General features: G+C 43.3%; 2 long non-coding RNA genes across 2 annotated transcripts; one reads left to right on the top strand and one right to left on the bottom strand.

Moving 5' to 3' along the window:
* Window positions 1–728: 728 nt before the first annotated feature.
* Window positions 729–3,083, bottom strand: LOC145718468 (uncharacterized). Its single transcript, XR_014141830.1, has 3 exons — window positions 3,010–3,083; window positions 1,522–1,576; window positions 729–888 (listed from the first exon to the last, which is right to left on the bottom strand). It is a non-coding gene; the product is annotated as an uncharacterized LOC145718468 (long non-coding RNA).
* LOC145718470 (uncharacterized) lies at window positions 3,065–13,365 on the top strand. Its single transcript, XR_014141831.1, has 2 exons — window positions 3,065–3,167; window positions 3,447–13,365. It is a non-coding gene; the product is annotated as an uncharacterized LOC145718470 (long non-coding RNA).
* Window positions 13,366–14,148: the final 783 nt, after the last annotated feature.

Genomic DNA, 14,148 nt, shown 5'->3' with positions numbered 1-14,148 from the left:
GGGGCGCCTGGGTGGCTCAGTCGTTAAGCGTCTGCCTTCGGCTCAGGTCATGGTCCCAGGGTCCTGGGATCGAGCCCCGCATCGGGCTCCCCGCTCAGCGGGAAGCCTGCCTCTCCCCCCTCCACTCCCCCTGCCTGTGCTCCTCTCTCAATGTGTCTCTCTCTGTCAAATAAATAAATAAAATCTTTAAAAAAAAAAATCACTGTTAGTGCCAAACTAAACATATGAGGGTCTTATTTGACCTGTAAGTAATCCGCAAACTTTTGATAATAATTGAGCCTACACCAGGGGTTACAACTACTTGTCATAGTATCACTTAGCTGATTGAAATTGAAGTGCCACTTCAAGTGTTGTTTTTGCCAAAAACGTATAAGCAAAAACTCAACGATTTCCACCTATCTGTAATGAAAGTTTCGGGAACAGATTATTTGGATTTATGTAGAACTCCTGACCAAGAGCTTATGGCCACATTCTAGAAATTGTTTTCTCTTGCTGTATCTCAATCCCTAAAACCATAGACCTGAGTTATAGGAAAGACCTTAGTTCATCTACAAAGCAATTAAACTAGATCATCTGAAGGTACCTTCGGTTGCAAAGTTCTAGGACTTACATATTTGGGCAATTTTCAAGGACATCTAAACAAAGCAAATCATCCCCCTCTTAAGTAACAACAACAACAAAAAAGTGACTAAAACTGGTTAGAGAAGTAATTTATTAACTACGTCAAGAAAAATATAAGCATTCTTACTATTTTTCCACCCATGGAACAGGTTTGGTTTTCTTGTTCTCTCCACTGCTTCCAGCTGTGGCAGCTACTCCTCGATCCTTCAGTGACGGTTTAGTACTGACAGATGTGCCTTTTAGAAAAGCCTGCATCGTTACTTCACCCTGACCAGATGCAAAACAGGAAAGTTCTTTTGAAATCATTACGAGAAAGTGGGAAAGCACACCTAGCACACTTAACCTTGTGCAAAATACTCCAATAATTACTTACTAAATAAAGGACATCACCTCACGACCTAGCAGCCCCTAAATGTACTGTACTGAGAGCTACAGGGGCAATTAAAGAGGCCAAAGTGCTTAAGGAACTTAGAATCTATTTATAGTGAGAGTTACAGATCAAAGATAAATCTTATGACTGAAAAAATTTTAAGAGTTCCTCACTTTTTGACAAATATGATGTCATTAGTGGCCAAACTGTGCATGGGCATCTACAGTCTCTTCCATTCCAGTCATGGACCTAGCTCTAGCTCAGACCCTGGAATGGACTTAGCAATGAGGAGTGCTGGGACCACAAATGAGAACTTTCATTTCTTTTCCTGGGCCTAGAGCTCCATTCAAGGGCCTGTTTTACTGGTAGAGCCAATGACTGCCTTCAGAGCCTATTTTGTGTGGAGGGTTGGGCCGGGGACTGTGTTGTTAAAATGGAAACTGCTCTTTTGCTAATAACATGCTCATCTGAAGAAACCAAAACAAAGCAGAAAAGTATGAGTTGTTTTAAAAAGTCATACAAAATCTTACCCAGAAGGTAACGACTATTAACGTTCAGGTAAACTTTCTTCTAGGCAGCAGAAGGCTGTTTTAAGGATAGAAAAGCATCATTAGCTTGCCTGAAAATCCCCAGCATCAGTGGCAATTCTACTTTTTTCACTGCTTTTCCCCAGTGCCTAAAGCAGTAACTGGTGCATGACAGATGTTCCATAATATTTGGTGACTGAATTACCATTTATAAGACTCACTTCCCCTGCTATAAAAGGAGTTAAGGCCTATTCAGTAAGGCAGTTAATAAAAGAATAAATAAATAAAAGTTAAATAAAAGAATTGTGAAAGCCCACATGCTCTGTTGGTGGGAATGTAAACTGATGCAGACAGTATGATAAACAGTTTCCTCAAAATGGAGTTTCCTCAAAATACTAAAAATAGAGCTACTCTATGGTCCAGCAATTCCAGTATTGGGTATCTATCTGGAAAAAAAAAAACAAACCAACAACCTAAAGTCACTAATTCAAAAAGATATATGCACCCCTATGTTCAATGCAGCACTGTTTACAACAGCCAAGTTATGGAAACAACCTAAGTGTTCATCAGTGGATGAATGGATAAAGATGTGATACACACATGTAATGTTACTCAGCCATAAAAAAGAATAAAATCTTGCCACTTGTGGCAACATGGATGGACCTTGCAAGTATTATACTAATATAGGCAAGTCAGAAAGACAAACACTGCATGATTTCACTTACATGTGGAATCTAAAAAACAAAGCAAACAAAAACCCAGACTCATAGATACATGGAACAGACTAGTGCTTGTCAGAAGGGAGGAGGCAAAAAGGAGGAAGGGGGTTAAGAAGTACAAACTTCCAGTTATAAAATAAATAAGTCATGGGATGTAATGTACAGCATAGGGTATATACTCAATAATTTCACAAACGTCTAATCACTGTTGTACACCTGAAACTAATACTGTATGTCAATTAGACCTCACTTTAATTTAAAAAAAAAAGAACCCAGAGAAAAATCATACTTCTGTGTACACGTACTTCTGTGCTTGGCATTTGGATACTCAGTAAATAAATTGCTAATAACTGTAAACAGCCAAGCTTTTTAACGTTACTGGATTACTCCATCCCTGCCAGATGCAGTAATTACTAAACAGTACTACAGCTCAAAGCAGGGCTCTGAAAGATGCTGTACGGAGCTACCACTGCGCGAACCAGTGCGGAAGGGGAAGACATAGCAGGGGCATTAAGGGCGCAGGAGCTGAGGAAAACAAAGGCTACCCTCACAATTTCTCGGGCTGGTCACCTGTTATCCCCAGCTCCCCGTACTCCCGGGCACTGCCTGGGCCTTTCAGCCTCTCGTCTCCGGAGGGTGGACGCCACCGGCTCGTCCCCGGGGCTTCCGGGATAGGGAAAGGGCGAGATGATCGCAAAGTCCTAGCTCCGTTCCCAGGTGTGAGACTATCAGGCCTAGGAAGCCCCGAGCCGCCACACCGGGTGACACTTACACTCACCGCCGTCAGCACGGTCGCCCCAGTTCCCGCCACCGACCGGCAGGCGAAGGGCAGGGCGGGAATACGCGGGCACGGCGCGCGTCACTTCCGGCTTGTCGCGCGCTCTCCTGGTCCACGGAGCCGCTAACTCGTGCGCCGTTTTATTTGCACAGGTGAGACGGGCTTTAGGGACACCCCGACTGGAACGAGAATGACTAAGGAGGTGTAAATAGAGTTCCACCTATTGTCGTGCATTCCTCCGACTGGAGGCCGCGGGACAAGGAAGATTGAGCGGGACAGACGCGGAGGAGCGGCTGGGGCGATGGACCCGGCATGCTCAGCGAACGTGGGCGGGGAGGGGTCTGCGGCTGCTTCCATACGTGGGGAGGGGCGTGGTCTTCTTCTGTACCCGCTGTCCCCGGAGGGCTTCAGGAGGCTGGCTCTCTTTTTAGGCACGAGTGTGCAGACCCTGTACCGTACTGTGGACGTCATTGGTGGCCCTGGGGCGTCTCACAGACTTTTCTGCGGCGACACAGTTCGGCTAAAAACCTGCTTCACCCCAAAGAAAGATGGGGAATGGAGAGGGTGGAGTCGGCCCCTCGCCAGAAGAGGGCACCCTGATTATCCTGTCCTCTTCCTCCAGCTTCGTCGTCGCATGGCAAACTGTGCTTTAAAGCTAGAGATGTCTAAAGACGATGTCTTTGCCCTTTTGAACGCATATGGCTTATACCTCTATTACTAACTGGCCGTTGGTGAGAGGGAGCACCTCGGCATGCGGATAATAGTCATATTCCAGAGCTCTGCCCAGAAATCTGGTGGTGCAGACCACTCAAGACAAATTAAAAGACTGATAATAATGTTTAACCCCACCATGATACATGCCCTGTGGGCTCCAGGCAAGTCTGAGGACTCCCTTTTTATCTTTACCCATTTCTTATCTTAGTTCTGAAATTTTCTTAAATCTAACTGAAATCTGACCCTTTTTAAATGCTACCTTTGCTGGGGCGTCTGTCTTCGCTCTGGTCATGATCCCGGGGTCCTGGGATGGAGCCCCTGCATGGGGCTTCTTGCTCAGCGGGGAGCCTACTTCTCCCTCTCCCTCTGCCTGTCGCCCCCCCCCCCTGCTTGTGCTCTCTCTCTCTGTCAAATAAATAAATAAAATCTTAAAAAATACTAATAAATGCTGCCTTTGCTGCACGCCTTTCCCCTAGCCCATAAGGGTGAGCTGGGTCTTCTCCAAATGAATGGCTATAAATTTTGTTTGGTATAATCTTAACATGATATTCATTGTTAATTTTACATGTTTATTCATTTCTCTTTTAACAAAGCTTATGACACCAAGGTCAAGGTCCTCATTGGAAAAAAAATGGGATGCTGAGACTTGAAATAGGGTCATCTGGGTTGATGCATTTGAAAATCTTAAATTTCCATACTTCTTTAAATGCTGTTGATAACAGAAGTAGCCCATTCTTCCCTGTTAAAGGCTGATGCTTTTCTCTTGTGGATATCTGTATAAGCTTGATGATGCAGAGGTTTCTGCCTTCTAACACAACACATATATCTCCTTACCCCTCAACGGTGTACCCCACTCTCCACTCCCGACCACCAGAGCTATAGTGAGGACGAAGAAACGCTGGGCTGGCTAGTGGTAGAAAAGGACTACATGCTGAAGGAGCTGCAGGACTGGTTAACACAAACTGACTGACAAGTAGGAGAGCATATATGGTACTGTGCTGGATGGAAAAGGGAGAAAAACCTGTGATGTGGGATATAATATCCTGGCAAAGCGTTCAGGTGATAGTATTTGGTTGTCCCTTGGAAACTTGGAGAAAGCAGTGACCCACACTAAGTAGAAATGCCCTGCAGTGGCAAGCACTGGGGGAAGAAATCAGACACTTGACTGGGATATACTACATAAGGCCAAAAAGCTACTAGCCTCCTCTGTTCTTAGGATACGGTGTTCTTGTCCAAAGTGACAAGGGATGTGCTAATGAGGGGGGCTCCAGTATTGTTAAGAAGCAGTGGAGGGCTGCCCTCCATAGGCCAAGGCCACTGGTAGGAGATGTTAGGATGGAGCAGGGTTTTTTGATGGGGACAACAGAATTCCAAAACAGAAGCCAGACGGCAATACTTAACTCTCAAAAGTAAGCCAGGTATAATTGTTATCATGAATGGCAATGTCAGAGGCAGTCAGAGAGGTCTGACTTACAGAGAGCTAGGGAGGTGATTAATACAGCATAGCATCCTGAGAGACATGATAGATGAACAGCAAATGACAGTATTGCTCAATCTACAGAACCAAAATAAATCCAAGATGGATGATCAGGAGGCTGACCTGCCACGACAATAAAAAGTCTTGATCACTCTCTGTTTCCAGACCTGAACTGGTTTCCAACCCAAATCCCATTGACTGACAGAGAAGCTCACAAAAAAGAACCCTGCAAACACCATGGCAAAAAAAAAAAGAGGTAATGTTTTCCTTAGTCCTTCTCCAAAGACTTTTACTCATATAACTATACACTGAAGGAAGAGGAATACAAAACCTTTCAAGGATACATGGTCTGAGTTGGATACATGGTCTGAGTTGAGATATCTAGGGGCCCAAAGCATCTTCGTAACTCCCCTCTTGGGAGTGGGGTGGATAAAGGATAGGATAAATGGAGTTCTGACTCAGGTCTGGCTCATGGTAGGTTCACCTACTCCACACGCTCATCTGCTGGTAATTTCCCTCGTTCCCAAAGGAATAATGGAATGGGCATGCTTAGGTATTGGCAGAACCCACATTGGTTCCTTGGCCTGTGGGATAAGGGCTATCATAGTGGAGAATGCCAAGTTGAATCCACCTGAAACCATTCTACCCTTCCCAGCCAAGACAGTAAATCAAAAACAATACCATATGAAGGGATATGGCAGATATTAGTGCTACCCTGAAACAGCTGAAGTAGGCAGGAATGCTGGTCCTCATCATAGGCCCATTCCATTAACACAGTATGTCCCCTACAAACACTAAGTGTATCCTGGAGGATAACAGTGGGTTACCATGAACTCAACCAAGTAGTAGCCTCCCAACTGCAGCTATGAGCCAGATATGGTATCTTTGCTAGATCACATTAAAATGGCTTTGGACACAGAGTATACGGCCATCAATCTCATAAATGTATTCTTTTCAATCCTCATTAGGAAGGATGATCAGTGTAGTTCACATTCACATGGGACAGGACAAGTATACATTCACAATGTTGCCTTTGAGCTATGTTAAATCTGCCCTTTCCTAGAATATAGTCTTAAGGACCTGGACCATCTGGACATTCTGCAAAAAAACACATTCATGTATTATATTAATGATCAGGTGAGCAAGAAGTGGCAAATATACTGGAGGACTGGGTAAGACCATGCAAGCCAGAGGACAGGAAAGAGGCTAAATGGTGATTCAGGGGACCATCACATCAGGGAAGTTCTTAGGGATCCAGTGGTTTGGTGTAAGCTGGGACGTATTCTCCCATTCTCACCAAATTAGGACAAATTATTATCTCACACAACTAAGAAGAAAGCACAATGCCTGGCAGTCCTTTTGGTTTCTGGAGGCAGCATATTCCATATTTAGGTACTGCTCTCACTTACTACTTAGTGACAAGGAAAACTGCCAGCAGATCCAGGCTGACGTGCAAGCATCACTGCTACTTGGGCAGTGCAATCAGTGGGCAGTACAACCAGGTAGACTCTCTGGTATTAGAGTTATCTGTGGTGAGAAAAGATGCCATGTGGAAAAGAGTAGCAGCACAACATAAAGCCCTGGGGTCTTGATGCAGATCTATGCCATCTGCAGCAGAGAATCATTTGGAAAAGAGATCCCCATGTGCTACTGAGCCCTGGTGAATAGATTAAGCATCGAACTAGGGGACATTAAGTGACCAGATGTCCAGCATTACCCACCAGGAGCTGGGTTCTGTCAAATTCACCAAGGTTGGGAGGAACCAGCAGCATTCCATCACAAAATGGAAGTGGTAACCCTGGGAACAGCAATGCACAGGGACCTGCATGAGCAAGTGGCCCAAGCTCCCATGTCGCCTACCATTCTGTACCAGTGCCTCTCTCAGCTGACATTTCTGGCTTTGTATTAGTTTTCTACTGCTGCATAACAATATTACTACAAATTTAGCAGCTTAAAACAACACATATTTATTATTTCAGTTTTTGTGGGTCAGCACTTGGGGCATAACTTAGATGGGTCCTTTTCCTTGGGTTTTCACAAAGCTGTAATCAAGGCATTGATACTATCTGAGCATTGTAATCAAGGCTGTGATATTATCTGGGCATCAACTGGGGAGAGATTCACTTCCAGCCTCATGTGATAATTATCAGAAGCCACTTCCTTGCAGGCTGTCACACTGAGGGGTTTAGCTTCTTGTTGGCTGTTAGCCAGAGACCCCCTTCAGCTCCTTGTCACATGTCCCTTTCCACGTGGTAGCTTGTAACATGGCCACTTGCTTCTTCACAGCAAACAGGCACAGGGAGTGTCCTTGCAAGATGGGTGTTACAATCTTATATAGTGTATCAAGTACACCTTCTCATGTGCACCCCATCATCTTTGCCATACTCCACTGATAGAAGCAAGTCACAGGACATGCCTACACTGAAGGGAAGGGGATTACCCAAGACAGTGAACACCTGGAGGTAGGGATCATGGAGCCATCCTGGAGTCAGCCCTCCACAGATGACATGGAGGGCTCCTATAACTAACTGACAGGAGGAAAAAGGCTGTTTGGTTCAGGGACAGGTCAGTTGGTATGTAGGTGCGAGACAAAAATGAACAGTTACTGTAGTGTAGCCTCAATTAGGGGACCCTCAGGGATTGCAGTGAAGAGTATCCTCCTAAGGATAGGATCAGGCAGTACATCAAGTCATCTTTGTGAAAAAAGAGTAATGGCCCAAGGCAAGGATGCACAGAGGCTTGTGGGCAATGGTGAATAGCTTGGTCAGCTGGTCAGGGACATGAAAAGAAAACATTGGAAGATTGGGGATGAAGGTATGTGGGAAAGAGGCATGTGACTAGTGGACCAAGATAGTGGGCATGGAGTGTGAACATCTTTGTAACCTATGTTAATGCCCAGCAGAAAGCATCTCCCATAGAACAGGCATTAATCAACTAATCAAACAGCATGACTCTTCCAGTTATCCTCAGCCAGTCTCAGCCCTTGGCCACCCTCGTGTTGGCACAATAAGGTCATGAATGGAGTAGCTATGGAGGCTATGTGCGAGTCCAGCAGCGTGGGCCGTTCCAGCTCCCGCACTGCCGGAGGTTCAACCTGCCACAGACAGAAACCAGTGGTGGGCACTCCTCTGCCTTCCAGGCTCCATCTCTCAAGGACAGCCCCCAATCTTTCTCCACAAAGAAAGAAAACATCACTTGTTGCCACCAGAAACAAATTTTTACTCTCTGCATTGTCCTAAAAATCCTTACTTCTTAATGTTTCTCAAAGGGTGACTCAGGGCTATAGCTTCAGAATCACTTGAGGGCCTTGTTACAGATTTCCACCTGACCTGTGGAGTCAGAATCTCTAGGTTTGGTGCCTGGGAATCTGCATTTGTAGAATATGGAGGTTTCGGTCCCTGGCCTTTGGCTACACTTTAATATTCTAACTAAATTTCTGCCAGGAAATAATCCAGTTGCTATGAGATGGGGAAAGAAAATATAAATTAGGAGTGTCCAGAGTGAAATATATAAAGAATTGATAAAACTCACACCCCCAAAACAAAAGATCCAATAAAAAGCGGGCAGAAGACATGAACAGACGTTTCTCTAAAGAAGACATACAGATGGCCAACAGACACATGAAAAAATGCTTAACATCACTCATTAGGGAAATGCAAATCAAAACTACAAAATATCACCTTACCCCTGTCAGAATGACTAAAATCAAAAACACAAGAAACAAGTGTTGGCAAGGATGTGGAGAGAAAGGAACCCTCGTGCGTTGTTGGTGGGAATGCAAACTGGAAAACGGGATGGATGTTCCTCAAAAAATCAAAAATAGAACTACCCTACAATCCAGTAATTGTACTACTGGGTATTTATCCAATAAATTCAAAAATACTAATTCAAAGGGTACATGCATCCCTATGTTTATTGCAACATTATTTATGATAGCCAAACCTGGAAGCAGCCCAAGTATCCATGATAGGTGAATGGATAAAGAAGACATGGTATATGTATATACAATGGAATATTATTCAGCTGTAAAAATGAATGAAATCTCCCCATTTGCAACAACATGGATAGAGCTAGAGAGTATAATGCCAAGGGAAGTAAGTCAGAAGAAGACAAATACCATATGATTTCACTCATCTGTGGAATTTAAGAAACAAAACAAACAAGAAAAGAAAAAAAAAGAGACAAACCAAGAAACAGACTCTTAACTATAGAGTGCAAACCTATGGTTACCAGAGGGGAGGTGGGTGGGGGGATGGGTGAAATAGATGATGGGATTAAAGACTACACTTATGATGAAAACAATAAAATAAAATAATGAAAAAATAAAAATAAACTTAAAAAAAAAAGTGAAAAATCACTTTACCATACCAGTAAGACAAACCTGTTATTCAGTTACCAATCCAGAAATACATTTATAGGGTCTCTGTGTGCCTAGCACTATGCTCTAAGTTGTGATGGGAATTAAAAGCATAAAGTTTAGGGACACCTGGGTCAGTTAGTTAAGCATCTGACTCTTGATTTTGGCTCAGGTCATGATCTCAGGGTTGTGAGATTGAGCTCCGTACTGGGCCCCGCACTGGGCATGGAACCTGCCTAAGGTTCTCTCTCTCCCTCTCCCTTACCTGTCCTCCTCCCTCTCTCTCTTAAAAAAAAAAAAGAGGCAAAACATAAAGTTTAGATAAGAAGGAAAAAGTCTACACACATAAAATCTCAGAACTGAAAGGCCCAGAGGCCTTGTCTAGCCCCTTCCTTTTACAGACTGGCAAACGGGGTCAATATCATACAACTTTTCAACAGCAGAATCAGGTTTTCTGGGTCTGACTCACCAAGGAGGATCTGATGAGCTGTCACTGAGAGCAATGCCAACAGCGAGGGCTCTAGGAATTCGTAGGGGCCTCGATGCACCGTGTGAGTAGTAACAGGGCCTTGGGCTGGTCCCTGAGAGGAGATGAGACTTCCAGGACAGAATGTAGACTCAGAAGCATCAGGCAACGGGAAAGGGAGGTTTCAGAATCAGGAATATCAGGACCTTATGTCTGTCTAGCATTTTACGAAGTTCTGACACATACCAGATTACCATTCCAGTTCATTCCTATACCACCTTTAACCCTTGGGATTGCTGAGCATAACTCTACACTCTGGGCAAGGCATACAAGGATCTGATGACAAGAAGGACACTGGAAGCCTCTGAGGGATGTGGAGACAGGGCCTCTGGAGACAGCCAGGTGGAAGGGGCCTTGTGCCACAGGGAGTCACAGATGTAGATTGGGTTTGGGCAGGGAAGAGTAGAGTGTAGTCTGATGGGAGGAACACAGTAACATGATAAATCAAGGAGGGAGGCAGGTGCTGTGGTTTGGGACAACTTCATTTGCGGCCTGACCACTTATGACTTGGGAGGTTTCAGGAGACTGGGGGAAAGCTCAGGCCCAGGGAGAAGGGCTCTGGTGGCAGGCAGCTTCATAGGGGCTGCATGGTGTGCAGGATACAAGGCAAAGACCCAATTTTAGCAAACATCAGAGCATGGGGCCAGGAAGTGAAGGCTGCAGGCCCCTTGTAGCAACTGTAACAACTCGTGCTAGTTGCATGGATAATTAAGAGTAGACCAATTAACCTTTGAAAAATCATTGAACTGCTTCTAAATGAGCATTTTCAGTGGTGATCTGGAGCCTTGTTTGAGAGGTTCATGGGTGGAATGGAAGGCAATGAGAATGAGAAGGAGGGAGGTAGCCTCAAATATCAGGCTGAGGAGTTTGGCTTTTATGCTGGTGTGGGCAGTGGGGAGCCACTGGAGGTTGAGACCTGGTGTTATTCTCAAAGCTGAACAAATAAGGTTCTGGAGATGTGTGTTCCCCCACCAACTTACATAGTCTGGGCTCATTTCTATTCTCTTGGTGCACCCGTGGAAGAATGGGGAATGTTGGGCTCACTGATATTGCTAACGTCCATATTTAAAGAGCTAGCTGTCACAACTAGGATGGATCCAGAATCAAGGCACACAGGGAACATAGCATGGTAGGTGGATAAGTGGGAGAGGATGCCAGGGCCAAATAAGCCAGGACTACAGAAACATTTTCTGAATATATGAGAAAAGAAAAAGATCAAAACATACATTTATATACACTTAAATAGATAGTGTTTTATGTGTGTGGTGGCTTTATTCCTTTAATAGTAGCTTACTTAAATGTGTGTGTTAAAATAAATTAAAATTGGCTTCATTTTGAGTGATTTTTCTCTTTCAGCCCGAAATAAGCTTTTTCATGAAGCATGCAAAAATTGCATGCACAGGTAAATATTATTTTTTCTTTAAAAGAAATATCAAATATTTTGAGACTTCATGTTGATTATTGATTTTCTTAGTTTTTTTTATTTTTATAAAAAAGATACCAATTCTCTCTTGATGTTTATTAGTAACTCTGATTCCTCTTTGTCTTAGATTGGTTCAAGAAGGAAAAACACACTTCAGAGCTATACTAGTCTGAGTGTACAAGTTTAAACTCCAGTTCACAGAGTAAAACTTCGCAAAAGGTCCTGAGTCAGCCTAACAACCTAGACTAATCCTGAGACTCTCCTTTTTTTGACATCTAGGTTGCTAGTGGGGCAGATGAGGCAGGAATTAGCCCTGTGGTTTAATACCCACCAGACAACAGCATCACGTGGGTGGCCACAGCACCGTGGTTTCAGCACAAGTGCCAAGGTCCTAGGGTTCCAGGTTCAAACTCAGCTCTGTCCCTCTGGACGAAATTACCTACCCTCAATGTGACTTAAGTTCCTAATCTTGTTTTTTACAAAATGGAGGTGACCCCCTTATATAAGGTCTCTCTGTGAAGACTGAGATGGAGCTCAGGGACTTTCATTCATGTTAGCACAATGGTACTGCCCATTGTTCCTCCAAAGGGACGGGAGAAAGCTCGTGGCTCAGGCCCTCAGGCAAGGAATAAGAAACTTCTTTAAGGCAGTTCCAGCTCCTCAGTCAAAATAACTCTGTTTATATGCTAGAGATTGTCCTAAAGTTTTCACAAAGTTTACCTTTCTTTGTCTTGAGATGAGAATGAAATCTGGAAGGAACCAAAACAAAAATAGAGTTTGACCATTTAAAATTTGTGCAGGAACAGATGCCAAGGAATTAGGAGGATCCAGGGTGGTCCCAATCTGCCATCTAGTGGACAAGAAGGGAAAGGAGAAATTTAGAGCAAAATAATTGATCTTAAGATTTTGTCAATGTCTGGAGTTTACCAAGAAAGTATAAACTTTAGTTTATACCTTAGTATAAACTCTGTACTGAATTGGCTTATTAATAGATTCATTTAACTTTTGTAAAGTGAAATAACCCAGTATTCTAAACATTAAGCACTAACACTAAATTCCCTATAACGTTTATCTTTACAAATTGTGAGTTTTGAAGATTGTTGGAAGGAAGAGAGAATGCTCTTGAGTTCATATCATCATGACTTTTTCTGGTCCACCTTTCCCATTTATATTATCCATTTCTCTACAGTACTCTTTGCATTTATTTTGGCACATAGGCTAGAAGTAGCTAGAGCCTGTTAGTGTTATGTCTTCCCCAAAACACTGACTATAATCACTGGGGAAATAAAATGATTCCATTAATTTTTCAAAAATGTATACCAACTTAAAGTGCTGCTATAGCCAAGATGAACATTTGTTAAGGTCTACGTGCTTGAATGCTTGAATTATTTTTTTGCTGATTTATGCATGCACATATTTCCTGTTTTTATTTCTAAGGTCATTTCCTTATGTGTTTATGAGGATTTCCATTTTGTCTAGGATGAAGACACTGGCAGCCAAATTTCCCCAAAAAGTTAGTGACAGAAGCATACCTTAAGTGGCCAGTGCTGTTCGGAGACTATTTTTTTACTCTTATTACTACTAACAATAATATTAGCAGGTGCTATTTATTGAGCTTCTGTGATGTGCCAGCACGTATATGTTCTTGATGTACATACTACTAATCCTCTCACTAACTCTCTAAAATAAATATTGTTATCTTTACTTTAGAAGAAAAACTGATGCTTGTGACCCACTGGGCAAATCCTGACTGTGCCAAATAATCACTGACTGTTTGACCCCTTTGAGGACTAAGGCCTATTCTCTAAGGATGTGCCCGATTTAAGAACTCCTCTGCTGGGAGCTGTGGGGCTTCCTGGGTGAAAAAGATTTTGTCCTTGCCACCACATAGCCTGGGGTCTTATGGAAAAGATAGCCCTAAGGGCACAGAGTGGGATGGTAGTGTATGTTAGAGCAGATGCCCTGGAAGGGACATCATGGCAGGCACCTGTGTGACCTCCCACAAAACACCTTTCTGCACTCTCTCGTCTTCTTTTTCAGTTCTACCTTTCCTATATCCCTACCATTTTCCTTCTGCTTCTCTCTTTTCTTTCTCCCTTTGCCCTGTCCTAGAATGGTGCTTTTTTAACTGTGGGTTTTAATCCATTAGTACGTCAAAAAGTCAGTTCAGTGGGTGTAGACCAGCGTTAAAAAAATGAAATTACACAATCGAACTATTGAAGGGCATCACTCATACTGAGGGTAATGTCTTTTTAAATTTAAATTTAGTTTAATTTTTAAAATTTTAATTCCAGTGTAGTTAACATGGGATGCTTTATTAGTCTCAGGTGTACACTACAGTAATTCAACAGTTCCAGACATTATTCAGTGCTCATCAAGACAAGCTCACTCCTATCTCTGAGGGTAATGTTTTGTGTAAAACTTGTTTTAATATGTGTATCTATGTTTGCATAGACACTGGGTCAAGATGTAAACTTTCTATCTTATTTTAAGACATTAGGAAAACACTGCCCTAAAGTGGGGCCCCCCTCCCTTACCTGTGGAATTGCCAGCAAGAAGGCCACAGGCACTGACAATCCCCAGTGTCACCCGGGTCCTGAAGCGCTGGGAAGATCATCTCTTCCCAAGCTCAGGCA

Source organism: Leptonychotes weddellii, unplaced genomic scaffold, assembly GCF_054177405.1.
Source record: "Leptonychotes weddellii isolate Sample4059 unplaced genomic scaffold, ASM5417740v2 HiC_scaffold_1618, whole genome shotgun sequence".
Taxonomy (NCBI): Eukaryota; Metazoa; Chordata; class Mammalia; order Carnivora; family Phocidae; genus Leptonychotes; species Leptonychotes weddellii.
The sequence above is the reverse complement of the archived record's forward strand: the minus strand, read 5'-3'. Positions and strand labels throughout refer to the sequence as shown.